The sequence below is a fragment of the Centroberyx affinis genome, unplaced genomic scaffold (genome assembly GCF_046629955.1).
Source record: "Centroberyx affinis isolate AG114_WGS23_722 - 3 ecotype Tasmania unplaced genomic scaffold, CSIRO-AGI_Caff_v1 ptg000009l_1, whole genome shotgun sequence".
Classification (NCBI taxonomy): Eukaryota; Metazoa; Chordata; class Actinopteri; order Beryciformes; family Berycidae; genus Centroberyx; species Centroberyx affinis.
Window position 1 is genome coordinate 87,033 of NW_027278725.1, and position 15,468 is coordinate 102,500.

At 42.6% G+C, this 15,468-nt stretch overlaps 2 non-coding genes across 2 annotated transcripts; both read left to right on the plus strand.

The window, feature by feature from the left end:
* The first annotated feature begins 14,379 nt into the window (after nt 1-14,379).
* On the plus strand, nt 14,380-14,461 carry trnal-uag (transfer RNA leucine (anticodon UAG)). Its single transcript has one exon. It is a non-coding gene; the product is annotated as a tRNA-Leu (tRNA).
* A 913-nt stretch (nt 14,462-15,374) lies between these two features.
* Nucleotides 15,375-15,447, plus strand: trnar-ccu (transfer RNA arginine (anticodon CCU)). Its single transcript has one exon. It is a non-coding gene; the product is annotated as a tRNA-Arg (tRNA).
* The last annotated feature ends 21 nt before the right edge of the window (nt 15,448-15,468 follow it).

Consider the following 15,468-nt stretch of genomic DNA (forward strand, 5'->3'; position numbering starts at 1 on the left):
CAAGCTTATGCATCAAATGTGTTTCCATTGGTCATTATGGAGGGAATGTTTTGATGGACAGATATTCTACAGATAAACATCATATGTTATTATTTATTTGAAAAATGCATTTCCATCGCTATTTATCAGATAATGTCTTTAGCAACAAAGCACTGAGGCTAAATGCATCAAATCAAACGTTTTGCAACATTAAGGAAATTTGGCATTTCCATTCAGCTTTTCTAATTCGACATATCATAACTCAAAAAGAAAAAAGACTTGGATGGAAACCCAGCCATAGAGAGAGAGACTGAAGCATTTTTGACAAGGCTGCCTATTTGGTGTGCCGTTACTTGGCAATGAGGAAAGATGAGGGAAGAGAGAAGGCAATCAAAGGAGTGATTTTGGTGATGGAGGATAGAGGTGGAAATAAAGAGATTTTTTAGGTGAAGAGGAGCAGGGAAATTGCCTTTGGCCTTCTCCACAATCTTGTGTGGGGAAGAGTTTGGGAAGTTAATAGAAAGGGCACAGACACCCAAAATCGACTTAAAGTGGAAATCCAGCCGATAACAACAACTTTCTCCCCGTGACCTTAGACCAATAAACAAATATTTGTGGCTATAAATGACTCCAATGAAAGTCAAGAATCAAAAAGCCAAGGCTCTAACCTGAGAAAATTACAGCATGTGAATAGAGATCTTTGATTTTAAGGTCATGGAACCCCATAAACTTTCAATTCAAGTAAGGAAATTAAAAAATATAACTCTGACCTCTGTGTTAATATGTTTTCACATGCTAACAATGATCTGGGTTCAGTAGAAAGCTTGTATCTCCTGTCTGACTGTCAGCTGTCTGACTGTCAACTGACACCATCTACTCTTTATGCAGAAAATGTTTAATGATCCTATAGTGTGTCCAAGCTAAACCATGACATGACCAACATACACAGGGAGTCAGTGGGAATCAACAGCTTTTCTCTATTCTATTCTGTTCTTTTCTGTTGTATTACGTTCTGTTATATTCTATTATGTTCTGTTGTATTCTACTATGTTGTATTATGTTCTGTACTATTTTATTCTGTCCTACTCTGTTCTGTAATGAAAATTTGCTCTTCTAGCTTTCTATTCTATTGTAGTCTGTTCTGTTCTGTTCTGTTCTGTTCTGTTCTGTTCTATTCATGTTCTGTCCTGTTCTGTTCTATACTATTCTATTCTGTTGTATTACTTTCTGTTCTATTCTATTCTGTTCTGTTGTATTATGTTCTGTTCTATTCTGTTCTATTCTGTTGTATTATGTTTTGTTCTATTCTGTTCTGTTGTATTATGTTATGTTCTATTGTGTTCTGTTCTAGTTTATTCTGTTCTGTTCTGTAATTAAAAGTTGCTATTCTATTCTATTTTAGTCTAGTCGATTCTTGTCTGTTCTATTCTATTCATGTTCTGTCCTATTCTATACTATTCTATTATGTTCTGTTCTGTTCTGTTCTGTTCTATTCTTTTCTGTTCTGTTCTATTGTATTCTTCTATGTTCTATTCTATTCTGTTCTACTCTACTAGTGTATACTGCTAGTGTTTCTGACAATAAAGCAGCTTTTCTAGTGGAGGGAATGTGAGCATAATAAACTATCAATACCACATTCACTGCTGCAGGTCTCTCTCTCTCTCTCTCTCTCTCTCTTTTTTTTTACCTCCTTCTCTCCCTCCCTCTCCTTAACCCATCTCTCTCTCCTTTCCTTGCCGTATCCCTCCCTTGATCTCTCTGTCTCTCTCTTACTCTGCCTAGTACTCTCTTTCTCTCCCGCTCTCTATTCCTCCCTCCTGTCACTCTCTCCTCCCTCATTCCCTCCCTTTCTTCCTCTATGCCTCCCTTCATCTCCCTGTCCCGCTATCTCTCCACTCCTTCATCCCTCCCTCCCTCTCTCCCTCTTTACCTATCTCTCCTTCTTTCTTTCTCACCCTCCCTCAGTCTCTCATCCCCTCCCTCCCTTCTCTCCTTCCCTTCCCTCTATCCCTCCTTTCAACCGTCCCAGCCTCCCTCCCTCCCTCTTTCTTTCTCTTCTCTCTCTCCTCCCTTCATCTCTCCTTTTCCATCGCCATCAACCCCTACCTACCCCTCCCTCCCTCTGTGTTTTCCTCCATCCACCTCTCTCTCCACTCCTCCCTTGCTTGATGCCCACCATCTCTCTCTCTCTCTCTCTCTCTCTCTCTCTCTGAAAATGATTTCTCAGATTTGCCCTGTCCTTCTCTCCCCCCCCCCCCCCAGAGGCATTTGATCAAACAATACCAGTCCAATCCAATAAGATGGCATCCTGAGCCAGCGGTGTGTGTGTGTGTGTGTGTGTGTGCATATGTGTGTGCGTGTGTGTGTGTGTGTGTGTAAAGCCGGCATTCTGCTGAGCAGTATTGGCATCCGCGAGGGGCTTTCTTGGTCCGTGTGTGTGTGTGTGTGTGTGCAGCCAGACATGCTAAGAGTGAGGGAGAAGACAGGGGGGAGAGGAAAGAAATTGGGAGAGAAAGGAGAGGAGAGGGGAGGGGGGGGGGGGAATTGAAAAAGAAAGAAAGAGAAGGAGAGAGAGAGAGAGAGAGAGAGAGAGCATCAAATCTTCCATTTGAATTAAGCGAGAAAGCGGGGCGAGATTGGCTGTGGCGCTGTCGGTTCAGCTCGCTTGCCTGAGCCCATTGAAATGGGGATGATCCATAGGCTTTGTTCTGTGCAGCTGTATACAAGCTCACAGGGACGCGAGCCTCTCTCTCTCTCTCTCTCTCCCTCCCTCCCTCCGACTCCACATACCTGTCGCTCCGCCAGGCGCAGTTAGAAGGAGCAGCCACAAGAGAGCAATGGTGTCAAATCTAAAAAAAACAAAAAAAAAACACACACATCAGCAGCTGTTGGGAGTACCGCAGCAAAGTCTAGTCACTGGCAATATGAAGTCAGTTATAAAGGGAGACGAAGTAAGTCTAGATATAGAGCATGGACTCGCTTTCGGTGGATGGATACTATTCGTTTTTAAGAACTTATTAGGAGAAGTTGGTTGAAAGGTTGCTGGATGGTGTTTTTAGTAGTTTATTACTTTATTTTCCTAATTTTGAAGCATATGCCACTGCAACTCCCAATCACTTTTGACTTTAAAATCATAGATGTTACCAAAAACCTTTTATTTCTTTAGTTTGCATACAACAGAAAGATGGTATTCCCTCTAATTGTTTTCTGTGAAGAAGCTGAATTGGTTTGGTTTGGGTCCACACAGTCTCTGGAGTGAAAATGTAGGAGTGATGGACATTACAAGCAAAACTACTGTACATACATGGACATTATATATACAAGAACGTTAGCAGAGCAGAAACAGATTTTGCACTTTCTCTTGATGGAAGGTTTGCTATAGTTCAGCTTCTTCCATTGTGAAGTAATTGGTAGCATGTAAACTTAGACTTTAAAGTCACACTGAAATTAAAAATGACTTTTGCCATTGTAACTCATTCTACACCTATTTGACAATTTATGACAAAAAAGAAAGACCAAAAAAATATGTTATTGTATTTTTATATCACAGTCTCATTACTTTTACTTCCTTGAAAACGGAAAATCTTTAGTGGTGACTTCATCATGTACCAGGAGGCAAAAAATTCCAACCAATAAAACCACCAACCAACGACCTTTCTGTCCCTAACTAATATCCCATTGGTTTACACTTTTGAATGGCCCTCTCCACATTATGTCCCACCCAAATATGCTGTTTCAACGGGAAATACATCACATTGCAAAATGCATAGCAAAATATCAAAAATACATTTGTATCAGTGGAAAAATCAGCTCTTGTTTTCTCAAACCCTAGAATATTGAAGTTTGGAGTCTCCTAAAGGGCTTTGATACTGTGTTCGCATAATAGTAACTGAGGTTCTTGCTCATACATATAAACTGTATTACAGTGGGTGGTGTTGCTCTATTAAAAGTAGATATCAGAAATCAGATTAAACATGCAAATATGTGTTGGTTTTCTTTGGTAAGCACTAGATCTTAAAGTCATTTTACATAATTGCATGTGTTGGCAGCAGGACAGTAATGTGGAAGAAGCAAGTTTGCAGGTTTCTAGTAAACAGGACTGTTCAATTAGTCGATAAATCCTGACTTTCTGCCCACTTGTATGTATCACATTATAATCACCTTAAATCATTTTCCCATTTTCTAGGGGAAAAAGTGTTATTTGCTTGCAAACAGTGTCCACACTGTGCCAACCGAGGGCAACGGCTGATTTCTAATTCGTTCTCCTGGCAGTGGAATTGCTGATTAGCCTATTCTTTGTTTTGTTTTCCCCGTGTCTGCCCTACAGTCTGTATCTTTGGCACTTGGTCCAAATTGAAAAATCAATGGGGAAACCCAAGCGGCAGGTTCCATTTCCGCTGCTCTGCGGGGGTGGCGGAGGTGAGGGAAGACGCTCTGTGATGTGAGCGTGCTGGAGAGATGATGCCGATGTCTGCTCGCACACACACACACACACACACACACACACACACATTGCAATATCCCAAACTTTTATCAACACATTCTCCCCGCGAGAACTCGGCGCTCTGACTGGAATTCAAGTCGACAAATAAAATCTTTAATGAGCATCGGTGACACTTTGACAGCCAATCAGACGCATTTGTAAGCTGCTGTCACTGGCAGATGCTCTCACGTTAAAGGCTCACCTGCCATGACCTTAGTGCCCCAATAATTCCAATCATAGTAATGTTCACCTGTATGGCAGGGGAATTGTGGTAAGAATTAGTCGGGACTCCAGTTTTGCCTATTAAGCCAGTGATTCTCAACCTTTTTCATATCAAGGACCCCGAATTTAGTCCACATTAGGGCCACAGACCCCCATTTGATGAGATTTTGTCTCTCGGACCCAAATCTGAGAATATTTTTATTGTTAGATGTGATTTTGTCCAGAATTCCATGACTATCTGTGTTGTAGGTAGAGAGATAACAGTGGACCCCGTGGAACCCCCTCAAGGACCCCTGGTGGTCCCCGGACCCCACGTTGAGAACCATTGTACTAAGCCAGTGATTTCCTTGCAAGAGCCAGAGGAAATATTCAAATGATTGATGAGGTTATTGGAGGAAGACTTTAGTTTTGTTTCACATTTTCCATGTTTTTAGGCATTTTGGTGTTTTTTTTATCTTTATCCAAGATATGGCTTAAAATCTTTGTTTCAGCCACAACCTGCTTCACATTCTCATTCACTCTTCTGGGGCAGCTGGGGGCGAAGTGCCTTCCTTAATGGCACTTCAACAATCAAGAAGCGATCAGGTCTTTGCCATCAGCGCTCCTAGACTCCGGAACAATCTGTCTGAGGAGCTTAGGCTTCTGAAAACTCATGTTTATAGACCTTTTATTGTTTTCGACCTCCCTTTAATGACTTTCGCCTCACTTTTATATTTCTTACCTTGTTTTTGTTGCTTTTGCCCTTGATTTTTCTTTTTAAATCCTTTGTAAAGTGCATTGTAACTGTATGTTTTTTAAAAAAGTGCTATAGGAATTAATATGGTGATGATGATTCATATTATTATAATGATAGTTGTACCTACTGCTCCCTCAACAGATATAACACCTAGGCTTTTCATAGCAAGAGTCACCAAGAGGAATGCCTCCATTCACTCCCCACATACACTAAATTATTTCTTAATCAGTGACAGTTCTAAGGAAGAGGATTAGGGTCACATGTGAAAAATGTCTACGAATTCTGAGCTTAATCTCAGAAATCTGACTGAGAAGTGGGATATTCTGTCAGAATTTTGAGATTAAAGTGCACATTGATCTCACAATTCTGACACAAGTTCTCACAAGTCAGAATTCCAGATTAGTCTCAGAACTCAAAGTCAGAATTCTGAGATCCTGAGCATAAAGCCAGACATTCTGTCAGAATTCTGAGATTAAAGAGCACATGTGAAAAATGTATTTGAATTCTGCCTTAAAATTCAGAATCTCAAAACTCAAATAAATTCAGTGGCCCTAATCCTCTTCCACATACCGTACTTCTTACCATTTTATCTCCTACATGTTTTTCCCTAGAATTGCTAGTAGAAAGAGCAAAAATGATGGCCCGCAACATGTGACATCACCATGCCGAGAAGCATATAACTCTTTCCAGGTATTAATCTTACATAGATTGCAAATATAGTTGTAGAGCATAGCGACAGCAACATGGTCCCCATAGCACATCGTCTGTGGCTCTGCTTCTGTCCTTATCTGTGTCATATTAGCGACCGTGGCGTTTTGACAGTGTAAATCAAATCTACTACCCCTCTAGTGAAAGTTAAATCATTATCTGACATTTTCTCTTTGTCTCACAGCAACCTTATCACAGCTCTCTGAGGACTGCAAGACCTTGGATCTGTGTTCAGTGTGCAGTCTGATTGCATTCGAATATCTCTGTGTGTGTTTATGGATGTGTGTGAGCACATTTGTCTGTTTGTCTGTGATTTTTGTATGTGTGTGTTAGAGAGAGCGAGACAATCTTTGCACATATGTGTGTGTGTGTCTGTGCATGTGTGTGTGTGTATTATCAACCCACAAACCAGACGAGATAAGTCCCACTCAGTTAAGGCTATGAATTAAACATGTGTGTTCTCCCTGTTTATCTCTCTGTGTATGTGTGTGTGTGTCTTCTGCATGTTAATGTGATAAGTAAATCCATAGTGGTTCACCCACGGTATTTTAAGTCTTTATCAAAGCTGACATATGCATTCCCTCGGCTTTTATAGGGGGGTCTGTGTGTGTTGTTGGATAAACTCAGTCAATCTGTGCTCTGTGTGTGTGTTCCTGTGTGTGTGTGTGTGTGTGTGTGTGTGTGTTACAGCCAGTCAGTCAGTCAGTTGTTTTGCAGTCTGCTGACACCAGAGAGAGTCAGGGTTTGTTGTGGTTTGGGGGCATTTCTGCTTTTCACCATTAAGTGTTGAGCAGCCAGAAAGACGAGGAAGTTACCTGCAACAAAGTTTGGACTCAGACCCACGACACTAAGAGCACACTGAGCCGCCATGATGCCACCCAATGCACTGAGAATCCAAAAAATATACAAGTTTACCTTTTTCATGGGTGCAATGAAGGACACCTCATCTAATCCATGTGCCTCTTGCTGTCACCAAGGCTTTGTTTGTCTTAACATCGCCAACGAAGGTCAACGGGAATTCACAGCCTCAAGAGGGTTTGTAGCTTTCTTTTCAGTTCAAGTGATTCAAGTTCAAGTTCAAGTGATGTGCATTTCCAAGTCTGTAATATGCAAGTCATTGCAGTCAGGAACACTTTTGTTATGAAGATAAAACCATTATTGTACGAATGGTAGTATTTGGCTGTACAGGTTCAGCTCTCTGTGCTCCCTGTGTGAAGCCAAGCAGCATGCTAAAGTTTCAGCATGGAGTGAATGAAGCCTCCATAACAAACATAACCTGATATTAAAGAGTATCCAAACTCCAAACCCAAGCCTGACAGCTAATGGTGAAAAGTAGGGTACTGAACTTGGCTGATCTTTGGTGCCAGGTGATGTCACAACCTGTTGTACTCTATAGAAGGTGACATCAACTGGTACAAAAGACCAGCCAATAGCAGATGGTCAGTTCAGTACCCTAGTTTTCACCTGACCCATTAGGTGTCAGGCTTCACCACAAATTTGCGTTTGGAGTTTAGTTACCGTATTTCCTCTAATAGTGGCCAATTAAAAGCTTTGTCTCCGATAATGGCCGGGGCCGTGGTCGACGTGAACAAATAAAGGCCGGCCCCAAATACAGGCCGGGGAAATAAACAAAGGAAAAAACAACAGTGGATACCGGTAAACTCCTGGTGCCTGTGATATAATGTAACTGTAGTTTGTAGTAACAAGTGCCACAAGATGGCAGTATGCCACAAGACGGCTCGGCCGGCGGAAGTCTCTGGAGCATGCCGTCGATTACCGTAATTATCGGTAATGCATTGCAGTAACAAAAAAACGGCTACCTAACGAACCCCAACAGAAGCAGATCAGAAAACAAGGAGGCTTCGTACTAAAATATGAGCAAATATACTTATCAAACAGAGGGAATTAGAAATAAAGGCCTGTCTCTAATATAAGCCTGCTTCCAATAAAGGCCTGGTACCCTCTGCAGTTGAGGTAAATAAAGGCCCGGGCCAATATTAGAGGAAATACGGTACTCTTTAAAAATGAAGCCCAGCCAACCACCTACTAATGATTCATATTTAGTAATACATTTTGATTTTAGATGTAAATATGTAGTTTGCAACATAATAGCAAAGAACAAATCTAAACATTAATACTCAGTTTAGGTGAAATTGCAGCGGCAAGAGGGAAGAAGGGGACCTTAGATGGGACAGGGGGACTACAGTTCCCAGCATTCTTAGTGACGCAGTTATGTGATTTGCATGTGAAAAAAATCATTTTGAGAAGAGGAAGTCGTAGTTGGTGGTACTGGTGCTGTAACAAAGCTCTTCAAGCTTCCAAGCTCTATATCCATTTTCATTTGAGTATCCAAAACAACCTCTTCTGCCTCCTAGGATTCTTCCCAAGGCTCCAAGCAAGACATCTTCAGCGCGAGACAGTAAAGCACCACAAACGACAGGGTCTACTTCTCGTCAGAGCAAATACTGAGCTATGTAGAATTTTTTTTGTGTGCGAGAACAGGAGGAACCACAGGGAAGAATGAGGAGTTGGCAGCTTCAATCATCAAACATGATTGGTGTTTGTTTGGATCAGCTGACGGTCACGGGACGGTCATAAATGAAAGTGACAATATCTGAATTGACAGAAAAAAAAAAAAACAGCCCACACAGAAGGAATATACCAAGTTTCTGGGAGATTGGCCTGTTGGTCAACTTACTTGAGAACACAGACAACAAAACTACCCATGGTTCCCCAGTAGATTGGCTCTGGTGCTCCATGCTAACACTTTGTTGAGTGATAGCAGCGACTAGCATCATCTCAAAAGTGAGAAAATGAGAACTTGTAGCAGCTGTCAAGCTAAAACATAAATAATTTTAAGTGATGTGGCTAAGTCTGACAGTTTTGGGTTGTAGATTGGTAGTGTTTCTGTAAATTAAAACTACATTTCCCATAAAGCCCGTTGCTTCTTTTACATAGAGGATGGAGGAGGATGTTGCTCTGCTTGTTCTGAAGAGCAAGAAGAAGGAAAAGAGACGATACTAGCTCCTGATAACAGCCAATATGTATTCAGACCAGGTAGGCAAATGTCAATAATAATGAAACTATGTAATTAGAATAGTGGAAGTGCAAAGTTGTGTGTATGTGTGTGTGTGTGTGTGTGTGTGTGAGAGAGGTGTAGAGGCAGGTACAGGCTGCCAATCTTCTCATCAACGGTCTTGTTTGTTTACACTAATTATACTAATGTCTCATTATTATTGATGTGTTGATGTTAAAATTCTACACATTTAACAGGGTGGTATTTTGAGTAATTAGTATTTTTGTTATTGTCAGTGTGACAGCCAGCTGCTTTAATTGGAGACACACATCAACTGGCCACAATGGAAAAAAATTGCCAGAACTCTCAAAACAATAAACTGACAGTGTCTTTATAGAGCAGAAATATGCCAAGAAGAAATATGAAGACACAGGAATAATATGATTCTGATAATGGATGAAAATGAAAATGAAAACAGTTGTTTGTTCAGAGGTCAGAGGTCAACAGTTGTCAATAGTAGTTGGAGTCTTTTTTTTATTCAAACATAATTTTTGATACTATATACAGATACATAGATACAGTCTGTAAATTTGTCTCTATGTATAATTAGTATTCATCTCTCTATGCTTCTATCTCTATGTGTGTGTGTGTGTGTGTGTGTGTGTGTGTGTGTGTGTGTGTCTATCCAAATTGGTTAGCATACAGTGCCACCACTGTCCCTGGGGCGGACACAGCAGATGGGTGAACACACAGGCACGCACGCGCACACACTCCCACATGTACACACACACACACACACACACACACACACACACACACACACACACACACACACACACACACGCACACTAAATGGCTGCCCCCTTGGTACTGTTGAGGGCCTAAATACCACTGTTGCTTTGCCTCCTGGTGCCACTGTGCAAGGTCAATGGATAATACCTTATTACTAATTCTCTCTCTCTCTCTCTCTCTCTCTCTCTCTCTCTCTTCCTCTGGTAATATCTCAGGAGCCATATGTGACACAGTTGCTGCCCATAACGCAACATCTCTCTCTCTCTCTGTCCCATACACATGAATGATATATGGGCAAAAATGCACACGCACTCTCTCCTACTCTCTCTTTGTCAAACATACACACACACACACACACACACACAGGTTTTGTGCTGCCGTGCCAGATGGCATGCCTCAACACAGTCAGGTGGCAAAGCGTACCATTCCTGCACGTGGTTACCATGGGGACACACACACACACACACACACACACACATCAAATACTCCGCCGCTGGCTTAGTAAAGTCTGTGCTAGTGGCATTCCTCCATGAATCCTAAATGTGCAGACCTTTACTTCTGCAATACTGGCTGAGAGGCAGCAGGTTATGGGGCACACGCACACACACACACACGCAGGTGGTCACAAACCATAAAACTGGGTGTGTTTGCATGTCAGAAAGCAAGAAAGAAGGAAAGAATAAAAAGAAAGACAGACAGAAAGAGAGATTTCACTGAGGCATTTGTGGAACAATTTGTTGCAATTTGTTCCTGTCTCTCTCCTCCACCCTCTCTGCCTTTCTCTCTCTCTCTCTCTCTCTCTCTCTCTTTCCCTCCCCCAGTGACCCATTTTAAACAGCAGACGCGGCTCCATAAACCACCAGACTCTCTCCGACAAAAGCAGCAGCACCTCTTAAAACCTGTTGGAGGCCACCTCGCTAAATGAATTACTTCCCGAACACCGGGGCCGTAAAAATTAGCCTGACAGCCGTGGCAAGATTGACCATGAAAATCCAGCCGCAGTGTCAGTACACAAACACCTCCGAGGTTAATAAGCCACATCAACTCTGTATTTGCCAACACGCATATTTTAACTAGTGACAGTGCTTTGCTTTTTTAGAATATTTGCACTAAACCAACCAGAGATTGAAGTAAATTACAGATGATATGAAGGAAATGAGAAAAAGAGTAATATCCCATGACATTTGCATATAATTAAATGTCAGTTTTGCTACTCTCTGTCACCGATTATATGACACAATAGGGATTCAACCTATATCCAGTTCATGAAAGCTTTTCCATGTGATGTTCTAAACACTGCTAGTCTGGTAGATCTTTCCTGGGAAAAAAAAAAACAATCCTGGGACACACTGTTTGATTGACAGGTGATCTCCGGGAAGAGCAGTGCAGAAACACCACAGCAGCAAAGATGGAGACTAAATCATAATTAATAAAAAAAAACAAAAAAAAACACTTGAAATGATTCTGTGGAGTTTTTTTTTTTTTCCTCACCCACACATAACTAGTGAAGAAATGCCAAATGTAAAGTGGGAGTCATTTAGAGTGAAAGCATTTTGGCTGCACACTACAGTATGTGTGTGTGTGTGTGTGTGTGTGTGTGTGTGTGTGTACGTGCCTGTGTGTGTGTGTGTGTGTCTCTAATCAATGTTACTGGTTCCCTCTAACTCATTCGACCGACTAAAGAGATATTGATGAGGCACAGAGAGATTTGACAGGTGTTGTGTGTGTGTGTGTGTGTGTGTGTGTGTGTATGTGTATGTCCTTGGTTTTTGACCTCCAGATTCTTTCGTGAGAAGAAAAGAGACCATGTCCTGCCTGGAAACTATAGGGCTTCACACACACACACACACACACACACACACACACACACAGAGTTTTTGATATGAGGACTGGCAGAATGCAACGCCTCAATGAGTTTCACATGTATTTTGAAGCTGCGGAAGGTTTGTTTACATCTGTAATCTTGGTAAATACTGAAGCTCCATCTGCATTTGGAGGTATGATGGGTTTTTGGAAACTGTCAGAATGCTTATTTCCCCTCTCCACCTGAGATGCAGGTGTCAAAATAAGTTGCGAATTGCACCTTTAAGAAGCCCCCCGTTTGGGAGAAGTAATTGACACAATGTTTGATGGCACAGTGTGAGCTTAAATCTCATTTCTCCAACTCTCTCGCTCGCAGAGAATAACAAAAAAATAAAGTTCCTTTCTAAAATGAAAACGAAAGAGAGACGTCGCAATGAGGGTAAAGCGTTCTGGCTTGATCCGGTTCTTTCTGCGTCTATAAAAAACCCCACACACACACATCCACACACACACACACACACACACACCCACACGGAAACCACCGGGGCTCGAGACATATACTTAGATTCAATTAAGAGCAAATTAAAATAAAACAATCGGAGGAGATGAGATTTCGTCTGCTCGGGGTCGGCGTGGCGGGCCCCCGGAGCGAGCTGCACGCCGAGGACCGGGGGGCCCTGGGAGCGAGCTGCGTGCCGGGGCCCCTGCGCCGCCTCCGCCGCCACCACCTGGGTCTCTGTCTAATTAATAATGTGTGTATTCAGGGAATGAATAGAGGGACGGAGGGAGGGAGGGAGGGAGACAGAGAATTAATAACTTGTGTATTCGGGGAGAGAGAGAGAGAGAAAGAGAAGAGAGAGAGAGCATTTTCCCCTTTTCCTACTGTATACGTGTGTGAGTGGCAGGCATTTTCATAGACTGAGAGTGAACCAGAGTCAGACAGAATAATAACCTTTTATTTTTCCTTTCCTTTTCATTTTTTTGGTGTGGGAAGCTTCCCTGTGTGAAGGGAGGGAGAGAGATGAGGTTTAGCTCCTGCTGTTCCGTCCGATGTCATACCTGCCAATTATCCTCTGAACTGGAGCTTCTTAAGGTGTGTCTCGGGACCAGAATGGTGCCGGGGGCCTCTGATGGGTGCAGGGCATCACGATTAGACACACACACACACACACACACACACACACACAGTGGAACAGAGGCAACAGAAAATGTGGGAGGAGTCGGCCTATCACAACATCTGGCTGTTTCAGAAGCACCAAGGTGGATTTCATCATTGTATGCCAGTGGAGATTCACACACACACACACACACACACACACACACACACAGATATCTAGCATCTTTGTGTATGTGCATGTACACACACACACACATACATGCACAAACACATGCACATACATATGTAAATGCATACATGCACAAATGCATTCAAATACACAAATGTACACAGACACACAGACACACACACATTACAACACATTTACCTATACAAACATGCACACACACACACACACACACACACGCATACACACACATACAAGTAGCATCTTTGCGTATATGTATGTACACACACACACACACACACACACACACAGACATGCACATACACATGTAAATGCATATATGCACAAATGCAGATGCAAATACACAATGTACACAGAAAAAGACACAGACACACACACACACACACACACAAACAAAATAGAGCCAATCAGCAGCAGAGCAGCCAGCAGACTAGCAGAGGTCTTTTATGTAATTTGTTAATAGCAGAGACCCAAACCATTAGGCACCAAAGGCAATTTCATATTTTAGAGCTCAGATCCAAATCGATTCGGGACAGAACGCTTGGGTTTTTGAGGCAAAAGCATAAACCTAAACAGCCAGACAAAATCTCTTTTGGTACAAAAAAAAAAGAAAAAAAAAAGAGATATAGATGAGAACAGATTGCTGTCGGGTCGGCTTGCTTTGCTTTTGCAGTTGTTATGTCATGCCAGTAGATGTTTGTTGGATGCCTGACAGCGGAGCTTAGCAGCTCTGTATTCCAGTGAGATGGTGAATTCTCACAAAGATTCAACAGAATTGAAAATTTCAACCGGGGAAGAGAGATTTGAAAGAACTGCATTTGGCTGGAACTTAACTGCTGAGTCTCCTGGACGTGTCATGGGCCTAAGTCAACCAAAAGTCATACATACACGCACTCTTCCTCTTTCTATTTGACAGCTGAGAAAGTACAGTATGTCTAAATGCTTGTTATGTAATGGAGATATTTATAGGCCATCCAAAAGGGAGGGAAATTAACATTGGCCTCCAGGCTATGGTCAGAAGTTTGACTACTCTACTAGCTACACTGGTAGAAGTCCTTTAGTGGTAAAATAGTGAGAATGGCTGGACTGCTCAGCCACCAGGGCACCATTCAAAAATGAATGTATTAGCTACTGGCCGGTTTTTAAAAACACTCATCTGCTTTCTAATTTTTGTCTTACAAGAACTCTTAAAAGAACTCAACTGGTGTGACCTTACAGGAGAGAGAGAGAACTAAGAAAGCCTCATGTCAGGGGAAGCTTTCAGACACATCATCATCATCATAAGCTTTCATAGCTGCTTCCCAAGCATCATAGCGGAAAACAAAGCAGAGCAGCTGTTAGTGTGGCCGAGTGGTCTAAGGCGCTGGATTTAGGCTCCAGTCTCTCTGGAGGCGTGGGTTCAAATCCCACCACTGCCATATGGCTTCTCTTCTACTTTGCAGCAGGAAAATGTCAAAACACAGGAGACAGAGGCTGTTTGCAAGTCTAATAACAGAGCTTTCTATGTGCTGTAATTAGTTTTAAACTCCTGATGTTTGACGTGCTGAGCGCTAAAATCATGCTAAGCACGGCACTGTTGGGATCATGGAAATGTCTGCCTTCTCCATCATACATAATGAGAAATAGAAGCCAGTGTTCACAACAGAGGTTCCCGCGGGACATGCATGAGTATTTGGGTAATGAAAGCACTGAACGCCTTTGTCTGCATAAGCTTTCAGACACATCGTCTAGACCCACACTGCAGCCAACTGTGGGTGTAGCCCCATATGGCTTCTGGTTAACTTTGCCCCTCTGTGCTCAATCCTTCTAGCAATACCTACAAGGTTATGGCAGGAAAACGTCAAACCACAGGACAGAGAGGCTGCTTGCAAAGTCCAATAAAGGAGCTGACACCTCAACATGTATTAGCAAGAGTTTTGACTGAGAACGCCAGTTGCCATGCTGCTTCTATCTCGTTACACCGCAGCCGGCTGTGGGTGTAGTCCCAGTGGCCTAATGGATGAGGAGCCAGAGATTGTGGGTTCAAGTCCCGTTTTGGCTGACTGAAAGCAGAGTGGCGCAGCGGAAGCGTGCTGGGCCCATAACCCAGAGGTCGATGGATCGAAACCATCCTCTGCTAAATTCTTAGCTTTTCCAAGCAGAAAGCCTCCATCATGTCCACGACTCCTACGTCCATGCCTTCGTTCTACTCTCATCACATGAGTAATCAACCCATGTCGACATTGACATGGCTTGGACACCACAGCAGCATGTATTAGCAAGTGTTTTAGCTGAGAACGGCCGTTACCGTGCTGGGTCTACGTCGTGACACCGCAGCCGGCCGTGGGTGTAGCCCCAGTGGCCTAATGGATAAGGCACTGGCCTCCTAAGCCAGGGATTGTGGGTTCAAGTCCCATCTGGGGTGTTTGAAAGCAGAGTGGCGCAG